This window comes from Equus quagga, chromosome 5, assembly GCF_021613505.1.
Source record: "Equus quagga isolate Etosha38 chromosome 5, UCLA_HA_Equagga_1.0, whole genome shotgun sequence".
NCBI classification, from domain to species: Eukaryota; Metazoa; Chordata; class Mammalia; order Perissodactyla; family Equidae; genus Equus; species Equus quagga.
In genome coordinates this window covers 50,473,967-50,491,484 of record NC_060271.1, presented here as the reverse complement: position 1 = coordinate 50,491,484, position 17,518 = coordinate 50,473,967, and positions in this window count along the sequence as shown.

Sequence of the window (17,518 nt, the reverse complement as noted above, 5' to 3'; positions counted from 1 at the left end):
CTTATAAAAGTTTAACATTTTTCTATGTGAGAAAGGCTGGCTTAAACGGACATGTAACTTACATAACTGTGAAGAATAACAGCCGACTGAATAAACAGTTTGCTTTTTAAAAATAGACAAAAGGCTTGAATACACATTTATCCAAAGAAGAAATACAAATGGTCAATAAGCCCTCGAAAAGATGCTCAATATCCTGAGTTATTAAAGAAATGCAAAGCAAAACCACAGTGAGATACCACTTCAAATCCACTACGATAACTATAGTAAAAAGGTGGATAACAGCCAATGCTGGGGAGGATGTGAAGATATGGGAACCCTCATATATTGCTGTTGGGAATGTAAAGTGGTGCATCCACTTGCGAAAATCATCTGGCAGTTCCTCAAAAAGTTAACCAGAGTAACAATTTGACTGATCAATTCCACTCCTAGGTATATACCCAAGAGAAATTAAAAAGATCTGTTCAAACAAAAATGTGTACACAAAGATTCATAGCAGCATTATTTATAACAGTCAAAAATTGGAAACAACCCAAATGTCCATCAACTGACGACTGGATAAAGAAAACATAGTATATACATAAAATGAAATATTGTTCAGCCATAAAAATGAATAAAGTTCTCATACATGCTACAACATGGATAAACCTTGAAAAGATTACGAAATTGAAATTATAAGATTGAGAATATTATGAACTCAAGAGCACTCAGTGACAAAAGGCCACGTATTGCATGATTCCGTCTATATGACATACCCAGAATAGACAAATCTTCAGAGACATGACGTAGATTAGTGGTTGCCTGGGACCAGGGAGGGTGGGAGGACTGTGGAGTGGTATATAAAGAATAAGGGATTTCTTTTATGGGTGATGAAAATGTTCTAAAATTGATTATAGCACCATTCTGTGGATACTAAAACCACCGAACTGTATATTTTAAATATGTGAATTATATGGTATGCGAATTATATATAAATAAAGCTGTTACAAAAAGACAAAAAAGACATTGAGGCCTTCAAGATGATGGCTGGCTGACTGGGCAATGAGGAAGAACAGCAGCAAAGAACCTAGAGGTGTAGTTAGGAAGGAGTTTACTCAACTTGGCTTTTATTTCAAGATGAAGAGCTTCTTCTGTATTCTACACACCTGTGGGCAAACAATGGCTCTGTTTTTGAAAATATAGTTTGATTGGAACACAGCCAATGCCCGTTAGTTACGTATTGTCTATGACGGCTTCGTGCTAAAATGGAGAGTTGAGTAGTTGCAACTGACATTGTATGATTGGCAAATCCTAAAATATTCATTCATTCATCCTTTACAGGAAAAGTTTGCTAACCCTGCTGTGTGCAGGTTGAAGCCATCGATGGTTTACAGGAAGATGACTCTGGTTGCTGCTTGGAGAGCAGATTTGATGGAGGAGAAACAAGGAGAGATGCTTGCCCCTGGACCTTATGCTTTCTTCTCACAGGCCCTCGGAATTCTGTCTACTGCCTTCTCTTCCTCAGAGCTGTCACTCTCTACTTGAACCTTCTGCTCTTCTCTCTGCTCAGGGCTATAGAAAGAAAGGCACAGCCCAGCACTCTATTTCCAGCTGTCCTGAGACTAAGGACACAGGCCCTTTTGTTTTGTTGGTTGATTTTTGTTTGTTTGTGTTATTTTTATTTTTAATTGAGATATAACATTATCTTACTTTCAGGTGTACAACATAATGATTCAATATATGTATATATTGTGAAATAATCACCACAATAAGTTGAGTTAACATCCATCACCACACATAATTACAAATTTTTTTTCCTTATGATGAGAATTTTAAGATCTATTCTCTTAGCAACTTTCAAATATACAATACAGTATTATTAACAATAGTCACCATGTTGTACATGACATTCTCATGACATTTCTTTTATAATTGGAAATTTGTACTTTTTTACCTCCTTCACCCTTTTCACCCACCCACCATGCCCCACCTCTGGCAGCCTCAATTTCTGTATCTGTGAGTTCGTTTCGTTGTTGTTTAAATTCCACGTATAAGTGATATCATACAGTATTTCTCTTTCTCTGACTTATTTCACTCAGCTTAGTGTCCTCAAGGTCCATCCAAGTTGTTGCAAATGGCAGGATTTCCTTCTTTTCTTTTTTTTTTCAAAGATTGTCACCTGAGCTAACATCTGTTTCCAATCTTCTTTTTTTCTTCTTCTTCTTCTTCTCCCCAGAGCCCTCCAGTACATAGTTGTATATTGTTGTTGTAGGTCCTTCTGGCTCTGCTATGTGGGATGCCACCTCAGCATGGCTTGATGAGCAGTGCCATGTCCACACCCAGGATCTGAACCAGCAAAATACCAGGCTGCCAAAGTGGAGCACGTGAATGTAACCACTTGGCTATGGGGCCGGCCTCTGATTTCCTTCCTTTTTATGGCTGAATAATATTCCATTATTTGCATATGTGTGCCTGTGTATCACATCTTCTTTATCCATTCATCTATCAGTGGACACATAGGTTGTTTCCATATTTTGACTATTGTGAATAATGCTATAGTGAACATGGGAGTGCAGATATCTTCTTGAGTTAATGTTTTCATTTCCTTTGGATAAATACCTAGAAGTAGAATTGCTGCATCCTATGGTAGTTCTGTTTTGAATTTTTTGAGGAACAGTGCACAAGGTTTTGCTTTTCTCCAATTCTTGCCAACACTTGTTATTTCTTGTCTTTTTGATAATAGCCATTCTGACAGGTGTGAGATGGTAGCTCATTGTGATTTTGACTAGGGTTTCCCTGATGGTTAGTGATGTTGAGCACTTAGTCATGTAGCCGTTGGCCCTCTGTATGTCTTCTTTGGAAAAATGTCTATTCAGATTCTCTTCCCATTTTTTAATTGGATTAATTTTTGCTGTTGATTCATATGAGGGCTCTTTTGTTTTAAGACTTTTATATATATTATATATAGGATATTATCACTATAAGAAAATAGAGGAGTACCAAAATTCACACATGCAAAGATTCCAGAAATCATGGAAAGCTCTTATTTCTTTGTTTTCTCAGTACCTAACACAGTGCCTGGTGATCAACAAATCTTGAATGAATGGATAAATGAGAGTAGCCACCAGTTTACTATGGAAGTCTCAGTATCTCTTTGTTCTCTTTTGTTTCTGAGGACAGAGTCCATTGGGTCCCTCTCCACCTTTGTACAGAATCTCCAGTTACCCCCTACGCCCTCTAGCACTTTCCAGCTTTCCAAACTGTGTCATGATGCCAGAAGCAAATATGTAAACTAGTAGGTATCCCCAACAGACTCCCTTAAATTTCATAGGAACTTGAGAGAGTGCCCTGTCCTCTCACTGTGGCCTGATTCTCATGGAAGGGTACTCATTCCATAATTTCCTCCCACACTTGGGAATGAATTCACCCTGTGTTCACTTGTCCCCAGAGGACAGAAACCCAACCCTGATTCTGTACCTAGGTGTGGTCAATGCTATCAAAAGTAAACTCTTTAGTCACAGCCCTGATAGGGTGCTACCAGAAAATGAGTTCTTGGATAAAAAAACTGTAGCAACATACAGGCTGCAGCTTTGCCAAGACTATGGCCACACACTCAGTGGTGGGGCCAATGTGACTGGACCTCCACGCTGCCGGTTTACCTGGGTCAGGGTGCTCAGACAGCCTGAATGTGAGCCCTGGGTAAAGTCTCTCTCAGCGAAACCAGGACCTGGTCCCCAACTTCCTCGCCTGGTGATACACCTCTTGCCTTTAAACGTCAACTGTAAGTAACCATAACAGAGAGAATGTATTTGTAGCTCTTCCTTTAGTTAGTCTTTTAAAGGAAATGGATTAAAACATTGAAAATAAACTATGCCATTAATTTTGAAAGGGAGTGGGGTTGTTAGCCCCTTAAAAGACAAGAATAAATTTCAGGTCACTTTGACCAATTAGAAAAAATGTTTTTAACTTTTATTTTTTTAATTTTATTTATTTTTTCCTAGCTTAATTGACATATAATTGACATGTTACATGGTGTATGTTCAAGGTGTGCAGAGTGTTAATTTGACACACATATAGTGCAAAGTGATTACCACCACAGCGTTACCTACCATCGCCATCATGCCACATAACGACCATTACTTTTTTGTGGTGAGAACATTTAAGATTTACTCTCTTAACAACTTTCAAGTATATAATACATTGTTGTTAACTATAATCACAATGCTGTGCATTAGATCCCAAGAACTTATTCATCCTGTAGCTGAAGATTTTTACCCTTTGACCAATATCTTCCCATTTCTACCACCCCCTAGCTTCTGGTAACTACCATTCTACTCTCTGTTTCTGTGAGTTCAGCTTTATTAGATTCCATATATAAGTGGGGTCATACAGTATTTTTCTTTCTCTATCTGACTTATCTCGCTTAATATAATGCCCTCAAGGTCCATCCATGTTGTCACAAATGGCAAAATTTCCTTCTTTCTCATGGTTGAGTAGTATTCCACCATATATATATAGACTATATATAATGTATATATGTGTGTGTATATATCACATCTCCTTTATCCATTCAACTGTTGATGGACACTTAGGTTGTTTCCATATCTTAGCTATTGTGAATAATGCTGCAATAAACATGGGAGTGCAGATATCTCTTCGATATCCTTTTCTCATTTCCTTTGGATGTATACCCAAAAATGGAATTGCTGGAGAAAAACAAAGCCGGCGGAATCACAATCCCCGATTTCAAAACATACTACAAAGCTACAGTGATCAAAACAGCATGGTACTGGTACAAAAACAGGTCCACAGATCAATGGAACAGAATTGAAAGCCCAGAGATAAAACCACACATCTATGGACAGCTAATCTTCGACAAAGGAGCAGAGGGCCTACAATGGAGAAAAGAAAGCCTCTTCAACAAATGGTGCTGGGAAAACTGGACAGCCACATGCAAAAGATTGAAAATCGACCATTCTTTTTCACCACACACCAAAATAAACTCAAAATGGATCAAAGACCTAAAGATTAGGCCTGAGACAATAAGTCTTTTGGAAGAGAATATAGGCAGTACACTCTTTGACATCAGTTTCAAAAGAATCTTTTCGGACACTGTAACTCCTCAGTTGAGGGAAACAATAGAAAGAATAAACAAATGGGACTTCATCAGACTAAAGAGCTTCTTCAAGGCAAGGGAAAACAGAATTGAAACAAAAAAACAGCTCACTAATTGGGAAAAAATATTTACAAGCCACTTATCCGACAAAGGGTTAATCTCCATAATATACAAAGAACTCACACTGCTTAACAACAAAAAAACAAACAACCCGATCAAAAAATGGGCAGAGGACATGAACAGACATTTCTCAAAAGAAGAAATGAATATGGCCAATAGACACATGAAAAGATGTTCATCATCGCTAATCATCAGGGAAATGCAAATCAAAACTACACTAAGATATCACCTTACCCCCGTTAGATTGGCAAAAACATCCAAAACCAAGAACGACAAATGTTGGAGAGGTTGTGGAGAAAGAGGAACCCTCATACACTGTTGGTGGGAATGCAAACTGGTACAGCCACTATGGAAAACAGTATGGAGATGTCTCAAAAAGTTAAAAATAGAAATACCCTATGACCCAGCCATCCCATTACTGGGTATCTATCCTAAGAACCTGATATCAGATATCTCAAGAGTCCGTTGCACCCCTATGTTCATCGCAGCATTATTTACAATAGCCAAGACGTGGAACCAGCCTACATGCCCAGAAACTGATGATTGGATAAAGAAGATGTGGTATATATACACAATGGAATACTACTCAGCCATAAAAAAAGACGAAATTGGCCCATTCACAACAATGTGGATGGACCTCGAGGGCATTATGTTAAGTGAAATAAGTCAGTCAGAGAAAGACGAACTCTATATGACTCCACTCATAGGTGGAAATTAGTATATTGAGAAGGAGATCCGATCGGGGGTTACCAGGGAAAAGGGGGGGGGTGGGGGGAGGGTACGGAGGGGGAAGAGGTGTACCCACAACATGACTAACAAAAATGTACAACTGAAATTTCACAAGCTTGTAATCCATCATAACATTAATAAAAAAAAAAAAAGAAAAATGGAATTGCTGGATAATATGGTTGTTCTATTTTTAACTTTTTTTGAGGAAACTCCATACTGTTTTCCATAGTAATTTACATTCCCACCAACACTGCAGGTTCCCTTTTCTCCACATCCTTGCCAACAATTATCTCTTGTCTTTTTGATAATAGCCATTCTGACAGTTGCAAAGTGATATCTCATTATGGTTTTGATTTGTGTTTCCCTTATGATTCAAGATGCTGAGTATCTTTTCATGTGCCTATTGGCCATTTGTATGTCTTCTTTGGAAAAATGTCCATTCAGTTCTTCTGTGAGAGAAATGTTTTTAAAAAGTGATACTGCTCTGGAGCCGACCCAGTGGCCCAGCAGTTAAGTTCACATGTTCCGCTTCAGTGGCCCAGGGTTCACCCGTTCAGATCCCAGGTGCAGACATGGCACCACTTGTCAAGCCATGCTGTGGTAGGCATCCAACAAATAAAGTGGAGGAAGATGGGACGGATGTTAGATCAGGGCCAGTCTTCCTCAGCAAAAAGAGGAGGATTGGCAGCAGATGTTAGCTCAGGACTAATCTTCCTCAAAAAAAAGTTGATACTACACCATATTTGGAACTATCAAATTACCCTTTACACCTAAAATATAAGACCACAAGGATGATGAAATAATTTTTCTAGAGCATAAGGTGAATAACCGCTTTAGAGACATGGCCCAGAGTTCCCTCAGACATTTGGGGAGGGGCTCCAGAAGTAGGCTGTGCTGTGAGGAAGTAGCTGAGGCCCTTTGCATCCAGAAATCAATTCCGGAGGTCTGACCTCAAAGGAAGTGACCCAGTTTGGGATACTTCTCATGCTGATGCCAGTCTTGCTACTCTACATTCACCAGGAAACAAAGGTCTAAAGGATGGACTTAAAACATAGAGTAGTGTGGTGCTCAAAAACCTGGACTAAGGATGTAGCCTGCAGGCTTCAAATCCTGGTTCTTCTGCTGTATTGTAGAGCAGGGTATTTACCCCTCAAGTGCCTCAGTGTCTTCATGCCATGAGACAAAAATAGCAGCCACTCCACAAGGTTCCTGGAGGTCTAAATAAAATAGTAAAAATGTGAAATTATTAGAACTGTGCCAGTCATATAATAAGCCTTATAGTATCTCATCATTAATGTCATAAAAAGAGAGATGTTAATTCAAAGTAGGGAAGCTACTAAACAATGAGCTAAGGTGATTTATTCACCTTACTTCAAAGAACCTCAAAGAACAACATCTGAAAGAACAATAACTATAACATATATATATATATATATATATTTTTTTTAAAGCCACTCACATTGGCTGAGGTCTACATCATGCAGAAGTACCTAGAGACAAAATATGGACTAGGTGACCCTGCTGAGTACTTGGACAGCCAAGGACTGTAACAATTTCTGGAGAGAAGGATATGAGAGTAGAAAGGCCTGGAAGAACTGAGGCCAATGAAACAGCAATAACAGCCAAGACTCTGTCATTGCCCGCATCAAATGATTAGAGTTCAGAGGTACGATGAGCTGACAAGATTGAAGTCATCCACACTCTACCTGTTCAGATGCACCAACCCAGAATCGTTCCTGACCTTCTTCCTTCAGTAGTCAGAAATTCTGCCCCTTAAATTACCCTCCACAGCCTGGTTCTATGAAATTACCTCACACACTCTGAGGATCTAGTGTAAACCCACCAGATCTATTTGGATATATCGCTCCATTCTGTCCATCCTTTGCTTTTGGATGCAGAGCTGAGAAGCACTAAGAAAACAAGAATTTGCTTTGGAGAAAAATATCATTATATTCTTATTACAAAAGAACATAAATTCAGTAGAAAATTTGGAAAATACAGAAAAATAGAAAGAAAAGAAAATCAACTGCAATTGGATCCTAGCCTCTCATCATCATCAAAACTTTGTATATCCTGACTCTTTTATTTTAGACATTCTGGTGGCTGGCTTGTAGTATTTTTTTTTTTTTGAGGTCACATTGGTTTATAACATTATATAAATTTCAGGTGAACATCATTGTATTTCAACATCTGTATAGACTACATCATGTTGACCACCAAAAGTCTATTTACCATCCATCACCGTACACATGTGCCCCTTTCCCCCTTGTGCCCTCCCCCCACCCCCTTCCCCTCTGTAACTACCTTTCTGGTCTCTGTATCTATGTGTTTGTCTATCTTGCAGATGTGATCAAAGTCATAAGGTAATTGTCTTTCTCCATATGACTTATTTCACTTAGCATAATACCCTCAAGGTACGTCCATGTTATCACAAATGACAAGATTTTGTCTTTTTATGGCTAAGTAGTATTCCATCATATATATACACCACTTCTTTATCCATTCATCTGTTGGTGGGTATTTGGGTTGCTTCCAAGTCTTGGCTATTGTGAATAATGGTTGTGATTTAATTTAATTTATGTGAATTGATTTATTAATCTATTGATTTAACCTATTTCTCTGGTAATTACTGATGTTAGCATCTTTTCATGTATTTATTGGCCATGTTGTCATTTGTGAAGTACCACTTTGAATCTTTTGCCCATTTTTCTATTGGGTTGTTAGTGTTTTTCTCATGGATTTGTAGGAATTTTTTATATAATCTGGATAGGAGGTTTCGACAAATATCAGAGTATTTGTGGCGTGACTTTTTACTTTCTTAATGGTGTTTTGGTGAAAAGAGTTCTTCATTTTAATTTAATCTAATTTTGTGATTGCTTTCCTTTTGTGGTAGATGCTTGTTTTAGCCTGTTTAATAAAGCTTGGCCTTCGCAAAGGTCATAAAAATGTTCACTCGTGTTTCCTTCTAAAAGTTTTGTTGTTGTTCCTCTCACATTTAGGTCTGCAATCCAGCTAGAACTGATTTTTATGCTTGGCATACAATGAGGTGAAAATTCAGGGTTTTTCCAACTGAACATCCAATTGACCCAGCACTATCTATTGGAAAAGTCATGCTTTCCTCTTCATTGCAGGGCCACTGTCATCATAAATCCAATGGCTATCTCTTTGTGGATCTGTTTCTGGACTCTCTATTCTCCCTCATTGGACTATTTGCCTATCCTTGCACAAATACCACACTGTCTTAATTAATGTACTTTCATAATAAATCTTTATATTAGGTAACTTAAGTTTTCCAGCTTTGTGTTTCTTCAAGATTTTCTTGACCATTTTTGGCCTTTTGTATTTCCATATAAATTTTAGAGTCAAGTCTACCCCAGGGAAAAAAATTCTGCTAAGATTTTGATCAGGATTACATTGAATCTATAAATCAATTTGAAAAGAATTGACATCCTTACATTATTAAGTTTTCTAATGTACGAACATGGTATATCCCTCCATTTGAGTATTTTTAACTTTCTGTCAACAAGGTCTTGCAGCTTATAGTGCAGCAGTCTTATACATCTTACATTAGATTTATTCCTGGGTATTTGATGCTTTTGATGTTATTATAAGTTGTATCATTTTAAAATTTTCATTCTTTATTGTTGCTGGGATGTAGTGTAAGTGAGTAAACTGACACAATCGCTTTGGAAAATTGACAATATCTACTAAAGCTGAACATCTTCAAACTCTATGTAGCAAACAAATTTGTTGATCGTCCTCAGATCTCCTAGGATTACTTTTCACCCTTTTGCAATATAATGGAAAAATTAAACAACAAGAATGAACAAATTATTACTACCTGTAACAACATGAATGACTTTCAAAGGCAAAATGTTGAGCAAAAGACAAATACCTACACAGTGTACCTTTATCTTATTTTATTTATATTAGGTTGAACAAAATAGCATCGCCATGTTGAAGGGAAAAGATATAGATGAGTATCAGCCATTTCATCTGGTTCAACAGAACATAGTGTTCAAAAATAGGCCACACTAAGCAGTAATATTAGAAGTCAGGATCAAGGTTTTTGTTTTGTTTTGTTTTGTTTTGTTTTTTTGCTGAGGAAGATTTACCCTGAGCTAACATCTGTGCCAATCCTCCTCTATTTTGTATGTGGGTCACCACCACACCATGGCCACCAACAAATGGTGTAGGACTGCATCCAGGAACTGAACCCAGGTTGCCAAAGCAGGGAATGCCAAACTTAACCACTAGACAACGGGGTCAGCCCCATGGATCAGGGTTACTTTTGAAAGGAGGAAGTGACTAGGAAAATGCACAAAGGACTTCTGGGGTGCTGGTAATATCCAACCTCTGATCTGGGGGCTAATATGCAGGTGTTTTCACTTTGTGAAAATTTATCAAGCTGTACGCTTATTTGAACACCTTTTTGTGTGTATGCTACTTGTGTAATTTACAAAGTTGAAAAACAGTACTCTGCTTGCCTTGGTTATGATTTAGGCACCAATATAATAAATATTAAATACCAAAATAAGTATGAAATAGAATTCACATATCCAGGATTTAAAATAAAATCGCCAAGAAATTTCTCCTTAATTCTTGGAACTCTTATTCAGGTCAAGAATATAAAAAGATGTTGGGATGTGGAAAGAAGAGAGGATTTGAGACAAGATCTCTTCGGAGAGAGCTGTTAGTGTGCTGTGAATCCTCAAACCAGCGCTGACAGGAAGGATAGGTGAGGTGCTCCCTCCTTTGTCTCCAGCCTGAAGAGTATAGACTTCAAGGAGAGTGTGATTGGGGTGCTCTGCAACAGGGGAGCCTTGTGGACTCCAGACTCCAAGCCTCGTTTGGGAAATCTAGGGAACCAGACAGGACTGCCAGGTTGGGATTGCCCTACACACACAAAGGATGTCTGAGTGTTTCCCGTGGACCACATGTGGGCCACATGAGAGAGGCCCAGGGACCACCCAGGACCCCAGGACAGTGAGCCATGAACTGAGAGGAGAGCCGCTGACCAAGAGATCACAAAGGTCCCCACCCATGTTGGAAATTTCCTAACCCCTTACCTCTTCTCCCTTTCCCGTCTTTGACCCAGGTGGGTTCCAAACATGTAGCTAGTGAGTGGGAAATGAGCTGGGGTGCACAGAGAGAGCAAAATCCAATCCCATCCTGTTCTCTCAATTCAGGCCTTAGCATGGGAATGGGCAGAAGTCTTAGTTCTGATGAAAATTGAAGACTGATCCAAGTTTAAAGACTAATTATGATGAAACTAAGATAAAATTGTATGTCAATTATACCTCAATTTAAAAAATTCTAATTATGGAGTCACCACTGCTCTGAGTTAGAGGAACAATAGTACCATCAATTAACCAAAAGGGAGCAGAAAAATCATGGGAACTGCCCAAGATCCCACCCAGGGTTAGGATAAGGTTATCTCCACTGAAACAAATGGAAAGAGCATCAGGAGACAGATTACGTTTTGATCACACCTGACAAGTGGTGGTCCCCCAATGCTGAGAGATAACCTGTGGCTAACAAGGAGGTACACACTTTAATGTATAGATTTTTCATACACTTATAGATAAACAAAGCATTTTTTACAAAGGTAGAATCATATTGAACACATTATTTTGTAATATGATGTTTCACTCGCTACCTTATCAGAATTTGCTCAATCATTCAATGTCCTAACATGTCTATAAAGCACTACTAGTAATTTGAGAAATCCTAAAAGTGTGTTGGCACTATCCAAACACCAGGTGAATTATTGGTCATGTGGCTGCTTTTCTCTGCCTTAGAAGGGTACAATTATCGTCACGTCAGGGACAGCAAGGATTCAGAAATCTGCACAGAAAGTCCTCAGTTAAAAATCAAATGTGCTCCAGAGTTTCCTTCAGACTTCTGACACTTGGAAGACATTTTCCCAAGAAACAATGTTAAAATAAGTACAGGTTCCCAAGGCTAGGACAAAAACCACAGTTAACTCATAAACATCATGCATTCTAAATGAATCAAAGGAAAAACACAATACTACTGCAAAACTAGGTATTAAACAAAATAAGAGACAACTACATTTATCTCGAATGTCAATGCCTTAGGACAAAGAGCTAACTTAGTTGGAAGAAATGGTAAACAAAGTTGAAAGCTTTTACAGAAATTTTGAAAAAGACTTCTGGCTATTTTTTCAGAGCTTTAAAAGTTGATATTAGCATGTTATGAGTTGAATTGTGTTCCCCAGCAAAGATGCTGAAGACCTAACCCCAGTACCTGTGGATATGACCTTACCTGGAAATCGATCTTTGCCGATGATCGAGTTAAATTGAGGTTAATGATGGTGGGCTCTAATGCAATATGACTGGTGTCCTTATGAAAAGGGTAAATTTGAACACAGACACATACAGGGTGAAAACCATGTGAATATGAAGGCAGAGATCAAGGTGATGCATCTATAAGCCTAGGAACACCAGAGATCATCGGCAGCCACCAGAAGCTGAGGAGAGGCCTGGAGCAGATTCTCCCTCACAGCTTCGGAGGGAACCAACCCTGCCCACACCTTGATCTTAGACTTTTAGCCTCCAGAACTGTGAGGCAATACATTTCTGTTGTTTAAGCCACCTTTGGTGGTACTTTGGTATAAAACCCTAGGAAATTAAGACAGCAGTTCTTCATTCTTTCTAACTTTGCTTCACATCTCAGAGCTTCTCCTTTCCTTAACACAATATGTCATTTCCCCGTATCTACAGCCATCAGCCAAGGCTGTAGGGGCTGGGCCAGCAAATGGAAGGGAGAGAAGCAGAAACTGAAAGAAAGGAGATAAGTGAAGGAGAGAGAAAGATTTGATCCATCTTTCCCAAGGTGACTGGGAAAGAACTGGACAAGGAAAAGGAGGGCAGATTTAAAGCAAGTGAGCTATGTGAGAAAAATGGTCTGAGTAACGTAGTTAAGTGAATTGTATGTAGATGGTCCAAAATAGAAGAAAAAACAGAGGAGGGGACAGAGGGGGACAACGCTGAGCTGGCTTCCCAGTCTATCAGCAACATCCGAGACCTAACAAAGCAGTCAGAGTTTTGCCCCAGTCAGCACAATGGCTGCTGCCAGAAACAGTTCCTCTCCTCACTGGTGGCTGGGTCAGAGTGCCTGTGGGGTTGACCAATAATACAAAGTCCCCCCAAGGAGATGCAGCTCTGAACTCCCAGGAAAAGAGGAACAGGTGCTGAGTCAGATGGGGAGAGACCTTTGTTCTTAGCCCTCCTCAGAGCCAGCTCCCTGGGAAAACAAACACCATCCCCTTTGTGCCAGTGGCAGTAGGCAATTCGCCACTCCTCCCAACTGTAAACCCCATCAGATCTCTCAAGAAGCTCTTGAAGGATTCAAGGAGGCAATGGCAGCTTTGGTCTCTCTGGTAGAAAGAAGCTGCTGTAGAAAATTTCTTCTAACTCCAAAGTGAGCCGTCTTTACCTGGTTCTGAGAAATTTCCAAAGAGGAACACTGAATCTATACGAAGGAAAAATCAATGTGGATGGTACTTACACATAAACCAGGGCCAGGACTAGTGAGGCAACCATGGGGCACAAAATGAAAAAAGCACTCACTCACTGGTAAGGGCACAACCCTGGGAGTGAGTGTTTCCTTACGCTTTGCACTCTAGCACCTCATTTGCCTACCCTGGTCCCTGTCCTGATGTAAATTAAAGTTTTTGTTGATTCATTTATCTATTCAATAAATGTCTCATCAATCCAGCTGAATGGGTAAATAGTGAAAAACTACTATCCTGCTAGGTAGTCTTCTTGGGTTCCTGAACCCAATTTCAATGTGTATGGGGGAAGTTTTCCCATACCTCCAACAATTCTTGGATACCAGCTGGGTGTCCTAGATTTCAACCCAGTTCTGACACTATCTACATGAAGATAGACTCAGTTCCCACAGATTAAGGGTTCAGTTGTACAAAACAGGCCCCCAAGCCACTTCAGATGCCAGTCACAAGTCCAGGTTGTCACGTGGGTTTCTGACCAAATGATATAAATCAGAGGTTCCCATGACCTCCTCTCAGGTTCAATTAACTTGCTAGAGTGGCTCAAAGAACTCAGAGAAACATTTTACTTACTATATCATCAGTCTATTATAAAAGGATGTAACTCAGGAACAGCCAGATGGAAGAGATGCATAAGGCAAGGTATGAGGAAAGGGCATGGAGCTTCCAAGCTCTCTGAGCTCACCACTCTTGCCAAACTCCAAGTGTTCACCAACCCAGAAGCTCTCCAAACACTGTCCGTTTGGTTTTTTATGGAGGCTTCATTACATAGGCATGGCTGATTAAATCATTGACCTTGGGTGATTGAACTCAATCCCAAGCCCCTCTCCCCTCCCCAGAGGTCAGGGGGTTGGACTGAAAGTTACAACCTTCTAATCCCATGGTCCCTCCACTGGCAACAAATCTCCATCCTTGGGTGCTTTCCAAGGCATCCTATCAGCATAACAAAAGACACCTTTATCACTCTCAACACTGGAAATTCCCAGGGTTTTAGGAGCTGTCTGTCAGAAACAGGGATGAAGCCAAAATAGATATTTACTATAAATGACAACATCACAGTAGCCCATTCTGATTGGGAGAAAAGACATATTCATAAAAAATGATATAAAGTAGACATTAGAGCTAGTCCTCCTGTAAGTCCCAATATTACAGCTAAGACACTTGAGCCCTGGAGGATAAGTGATTTGCTCATTAAAGTAAAAAAGGAAAATTGCTGTACAAGAAAGGCAAGTAAATCATATGGACCACACATTATATTCAATTTACATAAAATGTCCACAATAAGCAAATCGATAGACACAAAGTAGATTAGTGGCGGCCTAAAGCTGGGGGCATAGGAGGTATGGGGGTGACTGTTAATGGGTATGGGATTTTTTTATGGGGTAATGTGTAGACCAAGGAAAAATCTCAGCAATTTAAACAGCAGATATTTGTTTGGGCAATTAGAATTGTAATTCGGGAGACAGAGACTCAGATAGAAACCCAAAAGATGGTCTGCTAGGGAGTAAAAGTCAGGGACTTTTGAATGCAAAGACGGGAGGTTGTATTACAAAGAATTTAAATTTCAGCTGGAGGCAGAAGAGCTAGTCTTGGTTAAACATTGATTCACTACTGATTCCACCTTCAGAGAGTCCACGATCCTCAGCCTTTGTGATCAGGATGCCAGTTCTCCTGATGACTTCTTAACTAATTGCTTGTAAAACAATTGCCCTTTCGGCCCAGTCCAAAGGTTTGACCGAGTCTGAAGCTCAAGACAGCAAGGCAATTTCTCTGGAAAGGCAGCTCCGACTGCATTTAAAACACCTCCTCTATAGTCAATTTTGACAGATGAAAATGTTCTAAAATTGATTGTGGTGATGGTTACACAACTCTGTGAATATACTGAAAACCATTGAACTGTACACTTTAAATGAGTGAATTGTATAATACATGAATTAGATTTCAACAAAACTGTTATTTTAAAAAAGCATATGGCTTCACAGTAGAAGTGTTTTCAGGTGGAACTTAAAAAAGGCTCCAAGGAAATGCTAAAGCTAAAGCATTGACTCTTTATGGAACTGGATTGAGAGCATTTTTGGCAGGAGAACAAGAGTGAAGCAGGGAAGCAGGAATTATGGGATGCATACAGAAGATAGTAAGTTATTCAGTTGAGCTAGTATTTGAGGTCCATGGAGGGCACTGTGTCATGTTAAAGATGGCCTTGAATTCCAGTCAAAAGCATCCAAACTTTGGCCCATAAACAAACAGGGGATAACTTGATGTGAGCTGATAAAAATTTATATGCTAAGTGCATGAGAAACCAGAAAGGAAGAGGTCAGAGAAGAGAAGATCTGCTAGAAAGTTCTGCAATGTTGCAGTTCATGTGTGAATGTGGAGGAAGCAGATATGAGCAGTAAGTTACTAACTGTAAATTCTGTGATCAAAAGGACTGTGGGTTTACTCACTGTTTACAGTTGCACTCAGTAAATATATTTTGTTAACCTAAAGATAAAGAGCCAAAATGAGAGGCAGAGAGGCATTTATTTTGGTATCAAAGGACTGCAATTCAAGTAGAATTCAAATAGAAACCCAAATAGTGTCCCTGCTAGGGAGTAAAAATCAGGGGCTTTTACAGGCAAAGAAGAGAGGTTTGTATTACAAAGAATGTTACTGAAGGTTGGCAGCAGAAAGCTAATCTTGGCTAACAAATTGACTGCTAAGTCCAGCTAGAGGGAGGCAAAAGTCCATCACTGTGATGAGCACTGTGATGTGGTTTCTTGCAGCATTACTCAGTTCCAAAGTTCATGTTCTGCCCCATGAGGACGTGCACAAGACCCATTTCCTTCATGGCTCCCCAGCTCCAATTTAAAGCCCTTGGACATAAGTGACTCTGTTTTGCTTCACATTTCACAATGTTAAATTAATAAATGACACTGTTAAGTGGGGGGCGTTCCCCCTCCTTAGTCCAAGGTGATGTTTCAGGTGTGGACGATGGTGATATCGTGACCAGACAAGGAGCACGGAGCACACAGATAGCGGAGGTGGGGAGAGATGCTACATGCAGTGCAGGACACTCTGATACTGCCAGACTCCTCAGCAGGCAGCTGGGAATCAGGGACTTTATAGAAAAAGATTGTGAGTCAATGCTCAGAACTTGTGAGTTCACCAAATGTTGCTGAGAGTTGACAGGACTGGAATAAGTGAAATTATCCGAGAGAAGAGAGCAGAAAGAAGAAAAATGGATTGAGATTTAAAGAAAAAAATCTTTTGAAAACAGGAGGAAGAGGTGTCAGTGAAGAAGCATCATGGGAACAGATTCAAAGAAGCCAAGAGAAGCTTTGGTAGGAACGGCAGCTGGGGTGCACGGTTGTGCTTAATTCCAGAAAGAAAAGCAGTGGGTTATGAGTGTGAGGGACTGGAATTGACCACTCCAAGATATGTCTCTTTGACATGAGGATTATTTGGGGCTGGCTACTTTTTTAAAAAAACTGCAGGGGCCGGCTCCGTGGCCGAGTGGTTAAGTTCGCGTGCTCCGCTGCAGTGGTCCAGGGTTCGGATCCCGGGCGCGGACATGACACCGCTCGTCAGGCCACGTTGAGGCGGCGTCCCACATCCCACAACTAGAAGGACCTGCAACTAAGATATACAACTGTGTACGGGGGGGGTTGGGGAGATAAAACAGAAAAAAAAACTGCAGACAGGAAAACTCTTTCTACTCTGAAAAGTAGAATTTACTTACCCTTTGTTAAGATACGTTTATATTTGTAAAGGAAATCTCCATCTGTAAAGGTGTCTCCCTCTCTGTACCAGGAAGAAGGGGGGATGAACTTATCTCTAGAAACTCTTAATCAATGTGGAAGGCAAGGACTTAAATCTGCATAATAACCTTACCCTTATTTACTGTACTTTTTGGTAACCTCCCATGATGACTCCTCCCATCCCCAACATCCTCCTTTGTCTTTACCTGAGGGTGGTATTTAAGGGGAGAACTTCCACTATTTTGGCAAGTTGCTCAGTTTGCCTGAGCCTCTCCCATGTATACATGTTATAAAGCTTTGTTTAAT